The sequence below is a fragment of the Dipodomys merriami genome, unplaced genomic scaffold (genome assembly GCF_024711535.1).
Source record: "Dipodomys merriami isolate MVZ:Mamm:240054 unplaced genomic scaffold, mDipMer1.0.p SCAF_1657, whole genome shotgun sequence".
Classification (NCBI taxonomy): domain Eukaryota; kingdom Metazoa; phylum Chordata; class Mammalia; order Rodentia; family Heteromyidae; genus Dipodomys; species Dipodomys merriami.
In genome coordinates, this window is record NW_027203001.1 from 54,997 (window position 1) to 77,568 (window position 22,572).

General features: G+C 38.8%; 1 non-coding gene across 1 annotated transcript; it reads left to right on the forward strand.

Moving 5' to 3' along the window:
• Window positions 1-4,550: 4,550 nt before the first annotated feature.
• Window positions 4,551-4,657, forward strand: LOC138828843 (U6 spliceosomal RNA). Its single transcript, XR_011372388.1, has one exon. It is a non-coding gene; the product is annotated as a U6 spliceosomal RNA (small nuclear RNA).
• The last annotated feature ends 17,915 nt before the right edge of the window (window positions 4,658-22,572 follow it).

Below are 22,572 nucleotides of genomic sequence, written 5' to 3' on the forward strand. Positions count from 1 at the left end.
ATGTTTTTTTGCCTTTCATGAAATTGTTTTTAACATTTTTATTAGATGATTTCTATGTTGCTTTGCATGTTCCTCCCCCACGGTATAACCCCTGCTTTCACTGTATTGATGTAGGTATAATTTGTGGAGGGGAAGGGAAAAAATCATTTAACTAGGGATATAGGTGGACCTATTGCAACAATGAGATGTATAACTTTATTCTTTACAAGGATATTTTCCTGCTACTTTGGTTGTTAAGAGTGTCTATAAGAGCAAGCATTCTGTAGGGAGCTGGGAGACACCATATGTTCTTTACTTACTGAGATTCCTAAGTGACTTGTACTGCATTTTGCAAGTCGAATCTGTCAAAACCTACCAGTTTTAAGAGATAAGAGGAGTGGTAAAAGAACTCATGGAGACAAATATATTTTCAACATATTTTGTTCCAAGCATTCCATCTAAGGCATAGTCAACAACTAATGAAACTTGTGTTGGCTGTAAATATGTGTCTTTCTCCATGTGTGCATGTATACATGTGTATATGTATGTGTGAATTTGTGTGTATAGTAACATACATGTGTACATATATAAGGGCATATACATACATATATGCATATATAAATAAATATACATATGCAAATATATGTACATATATATAAATCAGTGTTCAGTGATTTAATCAATAGTTCCCAGCACATTGTCATTCTCACAAAGTGTACATGTTAAACTGCTCTGAGGAGCTGTGCTCTATGATGGGTATCCTTTGTTCTCACTTGCCCCATTACCTTGTTTTTCATCCCTGTGAACAACTTCGGTCTGCTTACAATAGGATAGTTTTGTTTTCATTACATGTAGTTACTTACTGATAATCAAAGACAAAGGTTATTTGTAAAAGAAAAAGAACTTTTAGGTCTCAAGTCAAAATATCTTACCTATCCCAATGATTCCTATGAGATAAAATTTATAACAGAAGAAAAGTGAAAAGGAATTCCTAGATCTGTTGTTTTGCCATTTAGAATGGCAAAGAATAATATCACGTCAATCTTATAATTGTTAAAAACTGCAAGGGAAACTGTTGGTCCCTATCATGTTCCCACAAAACCAGTGGATCCTGAGGGATAATAGACCAGCTGAAATTCTAAGTAGCAGACATGGAGCCTGAAAGAGAAAGACCATGAATGAAAAAGGGTGAAAGAGAGAAGTACAATAATACTGAAAGTACATAACAGATAAACAAGAGCTGTATGAGAATATTCATACTGCTATCTTTAGACTCTTCATGTACATTTGAAGGTATCTGATGTATGATAACCCATCAATATAACATATAAAATGATTTTGATAAAAAATAAAAATGATGATTCCCTGCCTGGTTTTAGGATGAGGATTATGATGGCTTCATAGAATGTGTTCAGTAGTGAACTTTCTCTTTCAATTTCATTGAAGAGTTGGAGGAGTATTGGTGTGAGCTCTGCTTTGATGGCCTTGTAGAATTCCGCTGCAAAACCATCTGGTCCTGGACTTTTCTTAGATGGAAGGTCTCTTATTGCTGTTTCTATTTCAATGCTTGATATGGGCCTGGAAAGACTTCAAAAAAATTATATTAAGTGAAGTAAGCCAAGCCCAAAGAAACATAGGTCCCATGGTTTCCCTCATTTGCAATAGTTAGTATATGTATGAGTCAAGCAGAAAAGGTCAGATAAGGTGATGTTAGGAAAATGAACCCTAAGATACGTATTTAAATGTTTTTTTCTTTCATTCATTTGTTTCTAACGCATTTATATGATTATTTCCTTGTTGCTTTGTATGTCTCTCTCCCACATTATAACCCCTGCTTTCACTGTATTTGATGTTGTTATAATTTGTGGAAGGGAAGGGGAAAAACAAGTCGTTTAAATAAGGATACAGGTGGACCCGTTGCAACAATAAGAAGTACAAGTTGTCATGTCGAAAACGAACTTTACAACTTTGGTGGGTGGTGGGGGGAGGATTGGGTGGGGGGGAGGCTTGGAATGGATGGGAAGGGGAAATAAAGGAGGAGGCTACAATGCTTGATAAGAAATATACTCATTATCTTGCCCATGTAATTGTAATCCCTCTGTACAGTTTTTTCACAATAAAAAAATAAAAATGACTCAGAAGAAATTATAAGTGCAAATATAATCTTCCCAGAAGAACACTCTCAGAGATATTTCATGACTTTGAAAAGGATAAAGTGGCTCAAGTTAGCATAAATTTAGAAGTATGACAATTCACAAAAATATAAAAAGATATTCATATATTTCATTATATAACCCAAAGCAGAAAGCAAATATTGTTTAGATGATTTTTTAAAGCACAGTCTTTCTGGAGCTGGGAAGGTGGCTCAATGGGAGAGTGCTTGCCTTGCATGCATGGGGCCCTGGGTTTGATTCCTCAGCACTACAGAAGTAGAAAAAGACGAAGGCTCAAATGGTAGCGCTAGCCTTGAGCTGAGGGACAGCACCCAGGACCCAGAGTTCAAGCCCCATGACCAACAAAATAAAAATCAACAAAACAATGCTGGGTGCTGGTGGCTCAGGACTGTAACCGTAGCTATGCAGGAGGCTGAGTTCTGAGGATCCCGGTTGAAAGCCAGCCCAGGCAGGAAAGTCCGTGAGAATCTTATCTCTAATAAACCACTAGAAAACCAGAAGTGGTGCTGTGGCTCAAGGGATAGCGTGCCAGCCTTGAGCTGAAGAGTGCAGGGAGAGCGCTCTGGCCCAGAGTTCAAGCCTCAAGACTGACAAAAACAAAAAACACAAAAACAGTCTCTCACTTTTGTGGTCTCAACTCTGTAATACCGCAGCTTCAGACGAAGGCTAAGATTTTGGGTGTGGACCTTTATCATCCCTTCTAATTCAGACTGTACTTGATAATTTTTTTAATAAATAATTTGTCTTAATTTTCTTCTTTGTAAACTCACATGCACCTATAAAAAATGCTTTGGCCATCCCAGTAAGCTTCTCAAAGTACCTCCTGAGGACGACTTATAAAAAGTTGTATTATATTACAAAAAGGAAAACAATGCAACAAATAAAGAAAACGGACAATTAAATATTAATGATTAATCAAATAAAAAAACAAACAATTACCAGTGTTCTACATATTAGATTTTACTACTTTCTCATATTCCTGTACATTTAAAACTGGCTAAGATTATGATGTTTAAAAAGAGGATTTTGTTTTGGTTTTTATTTTGGATCCGGTCGTGGCCCTGGACTCTGAGCCTGGGTGCTGCCCCTCAGCTCTTCAGCTCACGGCTAGCACTCTACCACTTGAGCCACATCACCACTTCCAGCTTGTTTTTTGTTTATGGGTGTTGAGGAATCGAACCCAGGGTCTCAAGCATGCAAGACAAGCGCTTTACCACTGAGCCACCTTCCCAGCCCCTTAAAAAGAGTTTTATAGGCTATGAGTAGTCTTTAAAATTACTCACTAAGATTACTTTTTATGGCTCATCTCATCATTTGTATATGGCTTATATCATCATTTGTTCCTCACTAACATGTAAAGTAAGGAAGCCCTAAAAATTAAACAGAAACTATATAGTTAACAAAGTCTTAACTCTTCACTCTGCTTCTTTACGCAAAGACTTTGCAACTTCTTATTGGTAATGTTTCTATAAACTCTGAAATGTACATAATTAGTACCATATGTCTGCTACCATAAACCTTAAATACTTTATAGAAAAGTTTATGACCTGCCAAACAGTCCTAATTTTGGCATATATATGCAAATTCCCAAAATTAAATACATTTAAAATTTAAAACTTTTAACAACCTTAACACTTGCTGCAGTGTTCATTATGACAGGTGCCTTGTATAGAACAATTGAATTCCTCCTCCTACACATCTCTTGAACAACAAATACCTGGAATTATTTTGTTTTTGACATGCCAGTCTTGACTTTATTCTTAAATGTGTGCTTATGTAAGAAATGCATGGTACTAACAGTTTGTTGTATTGCTAACAAAAAAAAAAAAAAAGAAATACATGCTTCTAAAATTTCACAAGAATTCTTTTGAACTTACTTTTTTTTGAATTGTCTAGTTTAAGAAAATAAATTACACTTTATATATAAAAAATGTTCTGTGCTCAATTAGGCAGCAAATACGCTAAAATACCATAAACCTTAAATACTTTATAGAAAAGTTTATGACCTGCCAAACAGTCCTAATTTTGGCATATATATGCAAATTCCCAAAATTAAATACATTTAAAATTTAAAACTTTTAACAACCTTAACACTTGCTGCAGTGTTCATTATGACAGGTGCCTTGTATAGAACAATTGAATTCCTCCTCCTACACATCTCTTGAACAACAAATATCTGGAATTATTTTGTTTTTGACATGCCAGTCTTGACTTTATTCTTAAATGTGTGCTTATGTAAGAAATGCATGGTACTAACAGTTTGTTGTATTGCTAACAAAAAAAAAAAAAAAAGAAATACATGCTTCTAAAATTTCACAAGAATTCTTTTGAACTTACTTTTTTTTGAATTGTCTAGTTTAAGAAAATAAATTACACTTTATATATAAAAAATGTTCTGTGCTCAATTAGGCAGCAAATACGCTAAAATTGGAACAATACAGAGAATATTAGCATGGCCCCTGAGCAAGGTTGACATGCAAATTAGTGAAATGTTCCATATTTTTGCAACAACAGATGATGGAGAGCATCTGTCCACAGGGAACTCTACTGCATTCTTGGTGTGTGTGTAAACTTGTTCAACCACTTTGGAAAGCAGTATGGAGGCTCTTCAAAAGACTCCATATGAAGCTTTCCTATGACCCAGCAATCCCACTTATGGGCATTTACCCGAATGATCACAAACAAGACCATACTAAAACTACCAGCACAGCTATGTTTACTGCAGCATTATTTACAATAGCTGATATAGAGCCAACCCTGATGCCCCTCAGTAGATGAATGGATCAAGAAAATGTGGGTGTATATAAACAATGGAATGCTATGCCTCCATCAGAAAGAATAGTATCACCCAATTTGTTAGGAATTGGAAAGTCTTGGAAAAAAATTTATTAAGTGAAGTAAGCCAAGTCCAAAGAAACATAGGTCCCGTGGTTTCTCTTATTTTCAATAACTAATATATGTCTGAGATAAGCAGAATAAGTCAAAAGCTATGTGCATATGAGCAGATAAGATGATATTAAGGGAAATGAACCCTAAGACAGGGACACAAGTATGTTTTTTCTTTCTTGTTATTGTTTCTAACGTACTTATGATGTGCAATATGATTTTTTTTCTTTCTGTATATGTTCCTCCCCCACGCTATAACCCCTGTTTTCATTGTATTTGAAGTTGGTACACCTACATCCTGTGTATATGTTTCTCTAATTTGGTGAGGGGAAGGGAAATACAAAATGGTTAAATAGGGATACAGGTTAACTCATTGTAACAATGAGATGCACAAGACACTCTGTTGAAAAATGAACTTTACAATTTAGTCAGGGGGAAGGGGGAGGGGAGCGTATTTGTGGAGGTGGGAGGGAAGGGATGGTGGGAAGAGGGAACAATGCTTGTTAAGAAATGTACTCATTATTTGCTCCCATAAATGTGACACCTCTGTACAGTTTTTTTTTTATAATAAAAATTGTATGAAAATGTTCTTATGTCTTGGTAGTGTAAAAATATCAGGAACAGAATAATGAAGGAATGTTGTAGACTGAGGTGAAGTCCATATAAAAATGTGCAAAACTGATGAGCGGTATATTGTGTTTTACATCATTTAAGTTACATTGAAAAAATAGGGAAGACCTAGAAGAATGAATTCTCTTTTTGATATCCTATCATAGTTCCTTAGCAGGATGAACTCTTTCCTCATTGTTGTAGAGGCATCATCAGATGAGAGGAACTGATTTTTTTTGTTGGCTTCCTTACATTTATTTGTCAGTTTATGAACTACTAGTTTATGTCTGAGACAAGAAGAAAAGGTCAGATAAGTTGATGCTAGATGAAATGAACCCCAAGATAAGTAGTCAAATGTTTTTTTTCTTTCTTGCAATTGTATTTAACATATTTATAACATGATTTCTTTGTTGCTTTGTATGTCTGTCCCCCACGGTATAATCCCTGCTTTCATTGTATTTGATGTTGTTATAATTTGTGGAGTGGAAGGGCAAAAACAAACCATTTAAATACTGATATAGGTGGACCTATTACAACAAGAGTTGGACAAATCCTTATGTTGAAAAACGAACTTTCCAACTTTGGAAGGGTAGGGAAGGTAGAAGGATGGGAAGGGGAAACAAAGGAGGTAGCAGCAATGCTTGATAAGAAATGTACTAATTGCCTTGCCAATGTAATTTTAACTCCTCTGTACAGTATTTTCACAATAAAATTTTTTAAAAAAGAAACTAAGGGAAATTAGACACACAAGCTTTGGAAAGTGTAAGGTCTGCTCCTAGATGGCAAGCAGACTCCACCCTCCTCGCAGCAAATTTTGTACCCAGTACTTGCGTTATCTAGGCAACTGGCACAAATGGAAGAGGTCACATCTGCATCTGCTGAGGTGACATCTGAATTTGATGTGGCCACAAATTTCTCCGCCCATAATTTAGATAAGGTCTAGCTCAGGCCCAGATGACCTTTCTCTGCTCTTTTATAGCTCTTTCTCATCTCTTTCCTTCTCTTCTCTTTCCCAGGTCTCTTCTCTTTCCTCGCTCTCTCTTTCCCACCTTTCCCAGATGCTCTCTATTCTAGCTCTTTTCTAGCTCTTTTCTAGCTCTTTTCTCTCTCTTTCTCAGCTCTTCAAGCTCTCTTTCCCAGGCCTTTCCCCACCACGTTGAGGACCAAGATGGTCTGGTGTCAGCTGGAATGATGAATAAACCTACTCCTTACCTGAATACCACGTACATGCTGCTGTTCTTCCTTAGCTAACTCTTTTTAAAATCCTAACAGAAAATGACCATTTAGGATGAATGATATTTGATTTTACAATCAGAAAAATGTTTAAAAAATTATATAGATATAAAATACTCCAAAAGATTTATTCTATGAATCTATCCCTTGGAACAAATGATACGAAGTTGATTAATGTAATTTACGATAATACATATATTCACATACCTATTTATGTTCACATAAATTTCACTTAAACAACAATTAAATGACTATATTTCTACCATCTACTTGGAGTATACTTAAATCTCTAAAAATGACTATGCTGCTGCTATAAACAGCAATTCCCCAATTGTCCTCCACAGAGGGCATCCACAGCGTACTTTGTGATAGGGCCAAAGCCTGAGTCAAGAAACTTCCCAATGGTGCCCAGTGGGTAAACTGTTTTGATTTGGTTTAAAGAAAACTAAAAAGAAACATTATTAATACCTTGCTCTTTCGTGATGTGGAGACCACCTATGAGAAAGAGTTCCTACCTTGCTCTTCAACACAGTTGTAATGAAAAAGGAAGGGACAAGACTGTGAACTTACGATGCACAGAGTTGAGTGCCATGCACTGGGAGTCAAGGCGGACCATTAGTCGAGAAACAAGGAGTTGCAAGTCTAACCCACAAGACACGGCAACATCAGGCAGGCCATAGGCAGTGACGGTGAATTTGTAGCCCCATTCATTATTACTGCTGTCAGAATGAAAGAGCACCATCCTTAAACGTCACGTTCTAGAGAGAAAAAAAAGTCATGTGGTCAACAAGATGGAAGGAGGCAACAACTCAGCAGTTAAGTATATTCTTTGTGACTCAAAAAAATCTTAAAAGCGGTCTCCATTTCTATAAGTTCAAAATGATTAAGAGAGAAATGTACACAGATGATACCAAAACACAAAACTCACAACTACATTTAGAAAGCAGAATTAGTAGAAAACTGCTGCTCAGCTTTCTAAAACTCAAGTGACTATCTGCTCAACCAGTGATCACTGGCTCAGTTCTTTGTTCTCAACCAAGACCCTTGATAGGAGAGAGAAGTAAACAGTCTGAAGCAGGCTGCAGCCCAGATATTAAACAGATCTGTCAGCCGGGCTCCTAGCTTTCACCATGGTTTAAGTCTTTCTCTTGGATCCACTGGCCCTTCTGAACTCAGAGATTAACAGCTCTTTAATTTATTCTGGACAACATTGGTATTAGCAAATTTCCTATGAAGAGCCAGATAGTTAAATTTTTAGCTTTTGTGGGCTACATAATCTCTAGTGTAACTGTTCCTTTCTACAAGTAGAGTATCAAAGCAACCCTTAGAAATATGGGTGTGGTTACATTCTAGAAATGTGCCAGTATTAAGGTTTGTACTTAGAGCTTTGAGTATTTTTCAGCTATTTTGCTCATGGCTGTCATTGTACCATTCAAGCCATGTCTCCACTCTGGCTTTTTGCTGGTTGAGATAGGGCTCTCTTAGATTTGTCTACCTAGGCTAGCTTTAAATCCTATTCCTCAAATATCAACCTGCTGAGTAGCTAGGATTTTGAACAATATGACCATGAGCCACCAGAGCCTAGCTAGTCCTTCTCTTTCTACACACCATACCATTATTGCTCTAAAGTTGGAAAAAGGACAAGAATTGCTACAGAAGTACTTATTTACCTTGTTTGGGGAATATGACTTACCTTAGGCCACTTATAAGTACCAACTTTGTGTCAGTGTGTCTTCCCACCTCTAGAGTCTGTAAATTCCAGATAATCATACCTGTGAAGGCATAATCTCTATTATATTCTTTCTCTTGTTTTTGATCCACTATTGCTTGGAAGAAAAAACATGTGAGTCTTAGCGCTTTTCGGTTTCACACCTCTCATCAAATTCCACTTCAAAATAGGTTGCCCTTGGGCTAACAAAGACAGATACTTCATGGCAGTTATTTTCATAGTTATGGGCAGATTTCTTGGACCATATATGTAATACCACAGGCTGTTCCTGCTGCCAGGTCTCAACATCCAGCTAGGCAGACAAATGAGTAAGAGAAAATTCCAGATATTACTACACAACCAACTGTCAAAATAAACTATCAGTGCTGTAGATCACAGGCTTTGACAGCCCTGATGAAATTTTATACAGGCTAATCTGATTTTCCTGTCTACGCAGAGATCAATAGACATCTATCACTCAGCAGAAGTGCATTAGGATTATACTTTAGGGACTCATGCTTTTATCTTTTAGCAGTGACACAACTATTTTTAAAAATAAGTATTAGTATGAATTCCACTGGAGAAAAACACTGAATTAAAAGTTTAAACAGCTCACATTTTTACTTAGGACCTTGGCATGTCTAAGACCACTCTTTTTTTCCTCTAAAAAATAAAGTTTTCTTTTTAGCTCATGATTCTAATCCTAGTTACCCAGGAGACTGAGATCTGAGGATTGCAGTTTGAAGTCAGCTTTGTCAGGAAAGTCTTATCTGTAATTAAAAGCCAGAAATAGGTCAAGTGGTAGAATGCTAGTCTTGAGAAAAAGGAGCTAAGGGATAGTGCCCTGGCTCAGAATTCAAGCCCCAATACTGGCAAAAAAAAACGATTAAGATTGGATGCTGTGGCTCAAGTGGTAGAGCACTGGCTTTGAGCTGAAAAGCTCAGGAACAGTGCCCAGGCTCAGTTTAAGCCCCACAACCAACAAAAACATCAGGGTTGGAGGCATGGATTAGTTGGTTGGTAGTGCACTACCCAATGAGCCAAAGCAACAGGTACTAAGTTTGAGTTCCAGTCTTACACCAAAAAACAAAATGAGAAAATAAAAAAGATCTGCTAAATGTACATGCCCTTTCTATTACCATCAGGCAGTTATGAAACTCAAAAAGACTGTGAACAAATCTTATATAATAAAAATTAAGTGTGGGAGATAATTCTTTTAAATACTAAACCTTCTTATTTGTCTTTCCATGTACATTTTCTTTTTTAGACTTCATTTTTTGTGTGTGTGTGCCTGCCATGGGGCTTGAACTCAGGGTCTTGGTGCTCTCCCTGAGCTTTTTCATTCAAGACTAGCACTCCACCACTTCAGCCACAGCTCAAGCCTACCCCTCCTCATTAGCCCCCCTCCCCCCCAACTGGTTATTTGGAAATAAGAATCTCACAGGCTTTCCTGCCTGCACTGGCTTCAAATTGAAATCCTCAGATCTCAACTCCTGAGTAGTTAGTATTACAGGTATGAGCTACAAGCACCTGGCTAGACAAAAGTTTCAGCCTTTATTTACATAGATTTTATGTAACTTAATATAACCTAAAATGATTGGATAAATGATTGGATAAAATGATTGGATATACAGCTTTTTGGCCTCCTTTCTTGTGCTAATGACAAATCAAGATGATATTTACTATCCCTGTTGGCAAAAATACCAATAAAGCTTCTAGAGGCAACTTATTTGTATATATCTGTAGTCCAGTAGGTTTTATATGGTAGAGTCATATCTCTCTGAAGAGAGGAAGCAAAATAGGTTCAGGGCCAACTGAAGTTACCTTGCTCAGTCCTCCTTCAGGGTCATTGTAGAGCTTCTTCAACAGCTCTGTTAAGGTACTGAACTCTCTCAAGAGAGTACATTGTGAAATGTCCAAAGAACAGAAGTCTAGGAGAAAGATGACCTAAAGGAAGATGAAGGAAGTACTCAGTATTCACTGCACATGCTGGTATTTCCACCAGCCCCCTCCTGGTTATTGAAAATAGCCACTTCTCCTTACCAGTTCATGAGCTGCCATGGAAAACACTGAATTACACAGTTTTTCTTTTTTTTGGGGGGGGAGTCTGGTCGTGGGGCCTGAACTCTGGGCCTGGGCTCTGTCCCTCAGCTCTTCAGCTCAAGGCTAACACTCTACCACTTGAGACACAGCGCCACTTCTGGCTATTTTTTTCTTTTTGCTTATGTGGTGCTGAGTAATCGAACCCATGGCCTCATGCATGCAAGGCAAGTGCTCTACCACTGAGCCACCTTCCCAGCCTTACACAGTTTTTCTACTATGTTTTTTCCACTATACTGTGACAAAAGGGATTCCAAAATCACTCTCATGCTTACCAGAAACTGTCACATATCTATCAAAACATAAAGTAGTTAATATTTTATATGGTAAAAACATCATTTACTACATTATTACCAAGGGCAAAGCTAGGGAGGGCTATAGAAGCTGACTACCAAAACAGGGAGAAGGGAACAGCAGATCACAAGAACATTAAGCATCATCCTAATGAACAATGTCAATCTAATTACCTCTGAAAGGGAAAAGCAGTGAAAACTTCAGTAGTTGGTATGAGTGATAGTTAAGTTTAAGGTGATTTTTTGTGTTGCTTTTCAATGAAGTGGAGATATCACTCTAAGTTATATCTGATCCCAGCACACAGAAGGCTGAGGAAGAACTGAGAATTCAAGCGCAGTCTGGGTAGACAGCAAGTTCAAGGCCAGTATGGGCTACACAGTGAAAACTTATCTAAAAAGAAGTGGTGCTGCCTGTAGTCCTAGCTACTTGGGAGGACTCCAGTTTAAGGTCAGCCTAGACAAGAAGTTTCAGAGAACTCATCTTGAGCAACCACATTTCAACCAATAAAAATCTGAACATATGATTATATATTTGTAGTTCCAGATATTTGGGAAGTACAAATAGGAAAATTGCCGTCCAAGCTGGCACAGACATAAATGTAATACTCTATTTGAAAAATAAGTTAAGTAAAAAAAGGGGTGTGGCTGACTTATACATGCTTAGCAAACACAAAGCCCTGAATTCAAATACCAGTACTGTGAAGGAGTGAAAGAGAAAGGGAGAGGGTAAGGGAAAAGGAAAAGGGGAAAAGAAAAGGGAGGGGGGAAGGAAAAGGGAAAAATAAGAAAAAATGACCAAATGAGTCAGCTCTTACCCTTCCCTTTCCTTTAGTTTACAATGTGTCCATGAATCAAGGGTTCTGATCTAAAGCCAAGGCCTAAGTGGCCTGATCCAGAACTCTAAGCATTTTGTCATAATTGCTGAGACCAAATTTGGCAGAAGTGAACAGTCAATTTCTCACCATCTGTTGGATTTCATACAATTTTCGGTTGATTTACAGGAAACAAGTATCAATATTTTCAGTGACTTATAAAAGTCATAGATTTTAAAGACTCAATACTTTCTTTTCTGGGTGATGATTAACAGAGATGGAAGACTCCCCTGACATGGAATAATATCATTTAAGAGTGCTGTATGATTGCAAAGAGAATGACTAGGCAGTAGAAGGACCAAATTCTAAATAAAAACACTAGTGCTAATGGCTCATAACTGTAATCCTAGCTACTCAGCAGGCTAAGATCTGAGGATCAAAGTTTGAAGGCAGCCCAGGCAGGAAAGTCCATGAGACTCTATCTCTAGCTAACAAGCAAAAAGCCAGAAGTGGAACTGTGTCAAGTGTCAGAGTCCTCATCTTGAGCAAAAAAGCTAAGGGAAAGTGCCTAGGCCCTAAGTTCAAGTACTGGCACCTCCCTCCCCCCACAAAAAAAAAAGATAAGAAGGCTAGGCACTGGTGACTAATGCATGTAATCCTAGATACTCAGGAGACTGAGATATGAGGACTGGGGTTCTATGCCAACTTGACTCTCATCTCCAATTAACCAGCAAAAGACCTGGAAGGGGTGCTGTGGCTCAAGTAGAGCACTAGCCTTAGGTAATAAAGTTCAGCAATCAGGCCCTAGGTTCAAGACCCAGAAATGGCACAAAAAAAGACAAAAATAAGCTGAACAAGGTGGTGACACAGGCATGTAATTTCAGCACTTGAGAGGCTGAGGCAAGAGAGTCACAAGTTCAGGACATTCATCAGCTACATAGTGAGATATGGTCTCAACAAAACAAAACCTTCCAAATAACAAAAACAAAAGCAGAAATAACTATAGATCTGAACTGAAATTAGCCATATACATCCTTGATGCATGAGTTATAATTATCTGTTTTCATGGATTGTGTATTGATACTCACATTTTTTCTATAATGTCCACAGTAAGATCTTTGGCTCCAGATCTTTGCTCTTCAGTTGCAGATAGCACCAGGAGAACAGGCTACTTTGCACAGATCAGAACAGAAAAAAGCACAGAGACAACTTCCCCTGGTGCCTCACTGAGCATCATCAGCTCACACTACAAAGAAACAGACAAACAGGAAATGTCCAAATAAGGTGTTCCCCGAACTTGGGCAGGAAATATCTCTATAGAAGCAGTGGTCACTGGCAAAGCAAAAACAAAAAAATACTATGTGTATGGGGCAAAGTTATGAAAGAGCTTTCAATCCAGAATTGAACCAAGAAAAATGGTGTTAGGAAAACTTCCCTATTGCTCTGCAGTTTTGTGGAACCTATAAATATTCTTTTTGCTCCACAAGACATCTTCTGCACCCCAAGACGCCCACCCTATTGTTCATCTCTTTCTCGTAATGAATCTTCTGTCTCTGGGCCCTTCTCCTGAGTCTTCAATCAAATCTCTCGCTAGCAGAGTTGAGGGAGAGTTGAAAAGAAGGTGTGAGTTTGATCAAGGTACATTGCATGAGTTTTATTTTGTTTTGTTTTTGTCAGTCATAGGGCCTGCACTCTGGGCCTGGGCGCTGTTCCTCAGCTCTTCAGCTCAAGGCTAGCTCTCTACTTCTTGTGCCACAACGCCACATCTGGCTTTTTCTGCTTATGTGGTGCTGAGGAATCAAATCCAGGGCCTCATGCATGCAACGCAAGCAATCTACCACTGAGCCACCTTCCCAGCCCCCACATTGTATGAGTATATGGACATGTCAAAATAAATCTACCATGTACCATAAATTGATAATAAAATATGGAAAAAATAAAGATAATCCATCATTAAAGGACAATAGGAAAATCACATTTTCGAGCAATTCATTTGAAAATGAAAATATAAATTCGAACATCAAAAATTGTTATGCTATAGTCATGTGACCTCTTTATTAGGTTTAAACAACAATAACAACAACAAAAACAGCATTGCTTGTGATATCACTGATATTGTGTGACTGGGGGCAGTGATCTCACTAAATGTTAGCTCTTCATTTTTGGAAAAGTATGTCTAATTTCAGGCTAAAGACCAGTGTCAAGGTACTTGAAGAACTAGGAGCTACATATTGTTTTTAAATGGTAAATATATATCACTAAAAAGAATAGAAGCATTTATTTGTTCTTTTGGTGGCAGTTCTGGAGCATGAGCTAAAGACCTGAGTGCTGTCCCTCAGCTTTTTTGCTTGAGGCTACTACTTGAACCACATCTCCACTTCTGGCGTTTCTGGGGAGTGGGGGGAAAAGATGTGGTTAATTGAAGATAAAAAAAATTATTATATTCTGGGCTGGGAAGGTGGCTCAGTGGTAGAGCGTTTGCCTTGCATGCATGAGTCCCTGAGTTCGATTCCTCAGCACCACATAAGCAAAAAGAAAAAAGCCGGGAGTGGCACTGTGGCTCAAGTGGTAGAGCGCTAGTCTTCAGTTGAAGAGCTGAGGGACAGCACCCAGGCCCAGAGTTCAGGCCCCATGACCGGATCCAAAAAAAAAATTATTATATTCTTTCCTGCCCATACTGGCTTGGATCTCAGCTATCTGATTAGCTGTAATCTAGCACCTGGTGAAACCTTTAATTTTTTAAAAAATTTTTACTTTTGCCAGTCCTGGGGCTTGAACTCAGGACCTGGGCACTGTCCCACAGCTTCTTTTGCTCATGGCTAGCACTCTACCACTTGAGCCACACCACCATTTCTGGCTTTTTCTATATATGTGGTAATGAGGAATCAAATCGCAGGCTTCCTGGATGCTAGGCAAGCACTCTAGCACAAAGCCACATTCCCAGCCCAACCTTTAATTTTTAAAAGCGTAATTTACAAAGGATTGAAATTGGACCACTGTGTGGAATCTCTCTATAAGAAGGATGTTTTTAGAAAACATAATATTTTAAGTTAGGAGAATTGACTAAATGACTACAGAATTTAGAATTTCTAAATGAAAGAAGTAGCCAAGTAGCTTGTAATCTTCCTACCATTGAAAATGCTTAAAAATGTCTGTTGAAGATGAACCTGTATACTAATGAGCCCAAACTTTAGAAATGTCCATTCAATTTGTGTCTGATTTTTTGTGTACCTGAAAAAAAATTGTGCCTATATATTGGAAGGGAAGATGGGATTTTCTCACTTTTTTATTTTATTTTAAATACCTACTTGAAAATAATTCATGATCTTTTTGTAACTCTTTGTCATCTTTGTTCTTTGGACTTTCTCTGAAGGGGCATCTAACCTCCAGAGGGTCTGTCACATAAGAATTATGAAGTTGGAACTGGGAAGGTGGCTCAGTGGTAGAGTGCTTGCCTTGCATGCTTGAGGCCCTCAGTTCGATTCCTCAGCACCACATAAGCAGAAAAATCTGGAAGTAGGGCTGAGACTCAAGTGGTAGAGTGCTAGTCTACAGCTGAAGAGCTGAGTGTCAGCACCCAGACCCAGAGTTCAGGCCCTATGAACGACATACAAAAAAAATAAAGAAGAAGAAGAAGAATTATAAGTAGCCGGGCATCAGTGGCTCAGGCCTATAATCCTAGATACTGAGGAGGATGAGATCTGAAGATCGCAATTCAAAGCCAGCCTGGGCAGAAAAGTCGTTAGACTCTTATCTCCAATAAATCATCAGAAAACCAGAAGTGGCACTGTGGCTCAAGTGGTAGTGCTCCCCTTGAGCTGAAGATCACAGGGACAGTGCCCAAGCCCAGAGTTCAAGCCCCACGACCACCAAAAAAAGAAAAAGAAGAAAAAGAAGAACTATGAAGTGCCAAATGCTGGTGGCTTACACCTATAACCCTACCTACTCAGGAGGCTGAGATCTGAGAATTGTGGTTCAAAGCCAGGCCAGGCAGGAAAGGCTGTGAGACTCTTATCTCCAATAAACCACCAGAAAACCAGAAGTGGCACTGTGGCTCACATGTTAGAGTGCTAGCCTTGAGTTGAAGAGCTGAGGGACAGCACCCAAGCCCAGAGTTCAAGCCCCACAACCAATAAAACAAAACAAAACAAAAAACTATGAAATATGCTAATATTAGCACTGTCTGTAATTAATTCCTCTAAACTAGAATCAACCCATATGCCTCGCCAAGTTAAGCAGATAATTATGGTATGCCATAAAGAGACTATTGTGGTACACCAGTGAATACAAGTGACAACACATGAATGAAACTCCAAAACATTGTTAAACAAATCAAATATTTCACAGAAGATTGTATGCTATCAAGGTGAAAAAAAAAAACCAAGCAATAACCAACACATTGTACAGGGATAACTAGAAGGGAAAACAAGGAACCTGTGAACACACACTTAAGAATGATACTACAGAGAGTTGTTTTCACTTATTGTCCCTCCATATCTATTCTTTTGTATGTGAACCACATTTTGAAATGGTCCCTTCATGCTGTGGCTTTGCTTTTCCTTCAGTTCCATTCTACTGTCTCTATTGGATCACTCCCCAGTTACCACTTGGAGAGCAAAGCCCCTCCACTGAAACTCAGGCTCTGCAAACTCTGGCCCTCTTTAAGTTCTTTCCCTTTCTTTTTTTTTTTTTTTTTTAGTTCTTTCCCTTTCTCTGCCAGAATTTCTTCCTGATACTCCTTCCTACTGTACTGGTTACCTTCCTTGTAGATTTGCTCAAGATGCCCATGACTGATGTGAGGCAGTCCCCAATCATGACTTCCTGTTCGTTACTGGTTACAAATCTTTAGCCACAATTTCTTTCTTTCTTTTTTTTGGGTCTGGTTGTGGGGCTTGAACTCTAGGCCTGGGCGCTATCCCTCAACTCTGCAGCTCAATTTAGCCACAATTTCTATATTGAGAGAGCAACTAGGTCTTACCACCTTAAGGCCAATAAAACCATGAATACCTCGTGTTCAGAATCTACCCATTATCATCCCCTTTTTAGTAACCTGTTCCTTCCCATTTATCACAGGCCCATTGTAGGTGTACCTCCCTCCATTTGAAATGTCTCTAACTTCCTCTTTGCTTGTTTAAGCCTATTCAAAGTCCTTCCCTGAGCTCAGCAATTCTTTTCCAAAATGCTTTTCCCTAGTTGCATTCCCTGTCCCTAGACCTGTGCTCATCCTTTGACAGCCTGAATTATGTACAAAACTATGTAATCACACATTTGTTTGGGTTCCTCTATCATTGTATCCTCTGTATCTAACGTGGGGCCTCCAACACAACAGGCATTGGGTAGGCATTGTTGAACTAACAGACATGAGCAAAAAGCTCAGACTTGCTGTAATTTAGACCATTTTTACTTTTTTTTCTCCTAATGTAACTCTATCTCCCTCCCTATAACCATAAATGCTTGCTTTTACAAGAAGATAATTCAGTGGCTGCAATAATCTCTGGCCTAGAAAGTTTAATTGTATATGCAATGTCCTCTGTATCACAGATGAGAGAAAGAGAAGAAAGGTCAAGTACTTGATGTCCCAGTGGTAAGGGATTATGGGAAACTCTCTTGGACAGTCAGTGAGATTTCAGAGTTGAATGGCCCAGTTGAAGAGCCAGGTTTCAGTTTTGTTCCAGCATGTTGAGCTCCTGTCTCTATCAACTTGTGAGAACCCTGAAGTGTTCGCCCAGTGGCTTTGACTGAGAATGGTAAGAGCTTGAAGAAGTTTTTAGAGATTGAAGAATATGCAGGATTTAGATGTGCTACAAGAGAAAGAGAAATTATAGAAAATGGCAGAAATAAAAATGGAGATCAGAATGATCCGTGGTGAACTGGAAAGACAGCACATATCAATGATCTTGTAGTGAGAATTTTAAGGAGGACACAGAGATGGGCAGAATAGTCTAGACATATGAGAGAAAACTGATGTGATGGCAAAAACAATACTAAAAAAGTTAAGACTGTAGCCAGGTATGGTAGATCATGCTATAATCGCAGCTGTAGTTCAAGGAACACTCAGAAAAAGTTCACTACATCTTACCTTAAAGGATAGCTTTGGGTGTACCTCTTGCCACTATAGTTACTTTGGAGACCAGCACCAGGAGGATCTCAGTCCAGACCATGCAAAAACTGAGACACTATCCTCAAAATGACAGGAGTAAAAAGGGCTAGGAGGCACAGCTCAGGTGGTAGAGCACTTGCTTAGCAGGAATGAGGCAGTGATTTCAAACTCAGTACCATCAATCCCACCCACCCTCCAAAAAACCCCTACAATAAATGTCTTATCAAATACTCTTAAAGAAGCATGAGGTAAAGAATGGAGAAGAAAACAGGATGTACCTCTCGAGCAGCCACACAAAGGAGGGTATTCATGACAGCTAGGACTTCACCAATGTTCATGCCAGCAAGGTCACTTTTCTCAGGTATAAGTAGAAGGCCACCTGGATCTTTATCACTGAAAGGACACAAACTCACACCTGATTGTAGGAAGAGGCTTTTCCTGGTCAGGTTCAAATAAAGAACACAGAGAGGTGTCAGCATCAGTTCTATGAAATAGAGGGGTCTGGGTCAGGAAGACAAATGGTAGTTACAACTAGGAATATGCCACTGTCTGTCCATATATCCTTCCAAAAGCACAGGCACATAAATTACATTGATATCAGTGTTCAATATATCTGATATCATGACTGGTAACTCAACAATCCAGGCTAACAATCCCTGTATCTTCAAATGTTCTTCATGCAACACCTCCAGGACCTATCATATCATCTTCGTTAACTGATTCTGAAAGCATTTTATACAAATAGCCCTAAATTTGTCATCCAGACCAGATAGTCCAACTTGTAAGCAGATGCTCAGTTCCCTCCCTCTTTCAAGAGTCTGTGCCTCAATTAAGGAACTCTGCAGTCCCATCTGCTTTTCTGATGGGACTGTAAGTCTCCATATACTCTCTTCCTGGAATGTTTCTTTCTACACATTACTACTCTGCATTTTCAGTTGTTGTAATGGAAGACTGAGGACCCCAAACTCTTTTGGTTTTAGTTTTTGTCTTTGATATTTAATTAGAGACTGAAGGTCTGAAGAAGTTTTCACTGGGTTCAATACTACCTTGTCTTATAAGGGCCTTGGATTAAGGTCTTGAGAAGAGTATCAGTCTATCACTATTTTAGTCATTCTCATGCCTAGTAGGAACTCGAGAAACTCTCTAAATTCTGGGTAGAAGAAGCACTACTCCAAAAGCACAGAAGGAAGGACTAATTAAAGAAAAATAACTACAGAGGTTAGAATTATTCAATAATCGAGGAGAATCAAACTTACCTAAAATATGTGCACAGTGAATGGAATGTGAGCTGCAGGGACTGCTTATGATCTTTCTCAGTGATATTCTTCTAGAAAGCCAGGAAAAGGACATTTAGAAAATTTACTTCATGACACTCCACAGACATATGGTACCATGAAATAACATCACATACTTGTCCCAAGTATGAGAAGAGCAGATTCAGCAGACCACTTTGTGGCAGTGAACTAAACCCTTGTCCAGTATCAGGAGAGGGAAGAACCTACTACTTAAACAAAACTGGCAGATAAGTTTAGATTATGCCCAAAAGTAATATCTGCAAGTTTTCCTTCTGGAAGGTTTGACCCAACAGTTGAAGAAGCTGACTTCTAAAAGATATGCACTATCAGATGAAGAGACAAAGGCAGGGATAGAGAATTTTTTGTGAGCTTTCTGTTGCTTAAACAATGTTAAAGATTTCCCTTTATAATGTAGATTTACAGACTATGCTTTCAAACATAGGATTCAGGCCTCCAGACAGGGTTATGGAGTTAATTTTGAAGAAACTTACTGTTTTAAAATAAATGTACCAAATAGTTAATGCTGTGCAAGGCATTTGTTGGAGGGTTCAAGAAGACCCAACAGGAAGGCTGGGAAGGTGGCTAAGTGGTAGTAGAGTGCTTCCCTTGTATGCATGAGGCCATGGGTTCAATTCCTCATCACCAATACACAGAAAAAGCCAGAAATGGGTGTGGCTCAAGTGGTAGAGCACTAGCCTTGAGCTGAAGAGCTGAGGGACAGTGCGCAGGCCCAGAGTTCAGGACCCACGACCAACCAAAGACAAAAAAAAAAAAGAAGACCCAACATGACAGAGACAGTAAGGGAGACAGGGACGTGGGTCACATGAACATAAGGATGCTGGACAAAGAATGGCTTAGTCAGGTAAAATATTAGTGAAGTTCAATTCATTAGAATAAGAAGGAAAACAAAAACCTTCACCATAGCTTTCTGAAGGGATGATAAAAACAAATGACACAGCGTTGATCTATTAATAGTCACTAGTGTTATTCAAGAAGCCATATGCCCTCTACTTTTTTGTGTAGGATGAAGTAAAAATTAGTCAATCAGCTACTTGGTGAATGCAAAGAATTGGGACAATATTCCATTTGCTAACAGAGTACTTGTAAATACTTAAAGCACCCTTCTACTCCACTACTTAGTCTGAGTAACATGACAGTATCTAAAAACTGAGCAATAAAAAAAACTGGAGAAACAACACTTGGTAATATTGTTTTACATCTATATTTTGAAGTATTAATGAATAAAATGGTCATATACTTTCTCTAAAATAATACTGGGAAGGAGGGAGAAGAGTAGGTGAGGTATATTATAAATGAAACAAGATAAGCTTATTATCATTGAAGGTAAGTAATGATTTAACTTGGGGGTGAGACAACTATCTACTTTTTTTTTTGGCGCTCATGGGGCCTGAACTCTGGGCCTGGGTGCTGTCCCTCAGCTCTTCAACTCAAGGCTAGCACCCTACCACTTGAGGCACAGTGCCACTTCTGGCTTTTTCTGCTTATGTGGTGCAGAGAAATTGAAACCAGGGCCTCATGCATGCAAGGATACCACTCTACCACTGAGCTACCTTCCCAGCCCTCCTCCTCTTTCTTTTTTGTCTGTCATGAGGCTTGAACTCTGGGCCTGGGCACTGTCCCTCCACTCTTCATCTAAAGGCTAGTGCTCTACCACTTGAGCCACTGTGCCACTTCCAATTTTCTGGTGGTTTATTGGAGATATATGTCTCATGGCCTTTCCTGCCTGGGCTGGGTTTGAACCGCGGTCCTCAGATCTCCACCTCCTCAGTAGCTAGGATTACAGGAGTGAGCCACTAGCACCTGGCCAACTTTACTTATGCATTTGTTTAAAATTTTCTCATAATTTGTTTGTAAGCAAGTCATAAAGCTGGAGATTAAACTGTGACTTGTGACAAAAAAGTTTATACAATACAGATTGGAAATGAGCACAGGGTCATGTCCTTTGAAGCTATTTTGACCTTCTTTATCTCTTCTCACAAATTTTAATTTGAAGTCTATTTTATCTGATATTAGGATTGCAACTCCCGCCTGTTTATGAAGGCCGTTTGCTTGGTAGATTTGTTCCAGCCTTTAACATTGAAAATGTGTTTGTTTTTACGGGCAAGATGTGACTCCTGCAGGCAGCAGATAGAAGGGTCTTGTTTTTTAATCCAACTAGACAGTCTATGTCGCTTAATTGGAGAGTTCAGTCCGTTAACCTTAAGAGATAGGACTGAGAGGTATTTGGGAGTTCCTGCCATGTTATCCACCTTCTTGGGGGCTGCGAAAAATGCTACCAGCACAACTATGTTTATTGCAGCATTATTTACCATAGCTAAGATATGGAACCAACCCAGATGCCCCTCAGTAGATGAATGGATCACGAAAATGTGGTATATATACACAATGGAATTCTATGCCTCCATCAGAAAGAATGACATTTCCCCATTTGTTAGGTAATGGAAAGGTTTGGAAAAAATTATATTAAGTGAACTAAGCCAGGCCCAAAGAAACATAGGTCCCATGGTTTCCCTTATTTGCAATATCTAGTATAGGGTATGAGTCAAGCGGAAAAGGTCAGATAATGTGATGTTAGGAAAATGAACCCTTAAATATGTATTTTAATGTTTTAGTTTCTTTCATGCATGTGTTTCTAACGCATTTATAAGATTATTTCTTTGTTGCTTTGTATGTCCCTCCCCCACAATGTAACCCCCGCTTTCACTTTATTTGATGTCAGTATAACATGTGGAGGAGATGGGGACAAACAAGTCGTTTAAGGATTCAGGTGGACCTGTTGCAACAATGAGAAGTACAAAATGTCATGTCAAAACCAGCTTTACAATGTCGGTGTGGGGGAGGGAGGGGGGTATGATTGTGTGGGGGGGAGGGGGGTGGCTGGGAAGGGAGGTGAAGGGAAAACAAAGGAGGAGGCTGCAATGCTTGGTAAGAAATGTATGCATTATCCTGCCCATGTAATTGTAAGCCCTCTGTACAGTATGTTCTCAAATAAAATAAAATAAAATTTAAAAAAAAGAAAGCTATTTTGAACAAAGGTTTTAGAAATCTATCAACAAACATTTGGGAAACTCAAATTGAAATATTCAGAACAAATAAAAAGTAACAAATCTCATCGTAATCAACTTCAGCGAAAGAATCCACACTTTCAGTACATAATTACCATCACAGTGAAGAGATGGTTCCAAGAGATCTGTCGATTGGGAAATAATATGGAGAGACATGGAGTGAACCAATGCAGCAGTGGTACTCAGTAGAAACCATGTTGAAAATGAACTATACATACAGCTTATCTGAAGAACCAGACTTAATGAGACTCTCATGACAGAGGCAAAATGACCACTATATCTCAAAAGAGCAATGGA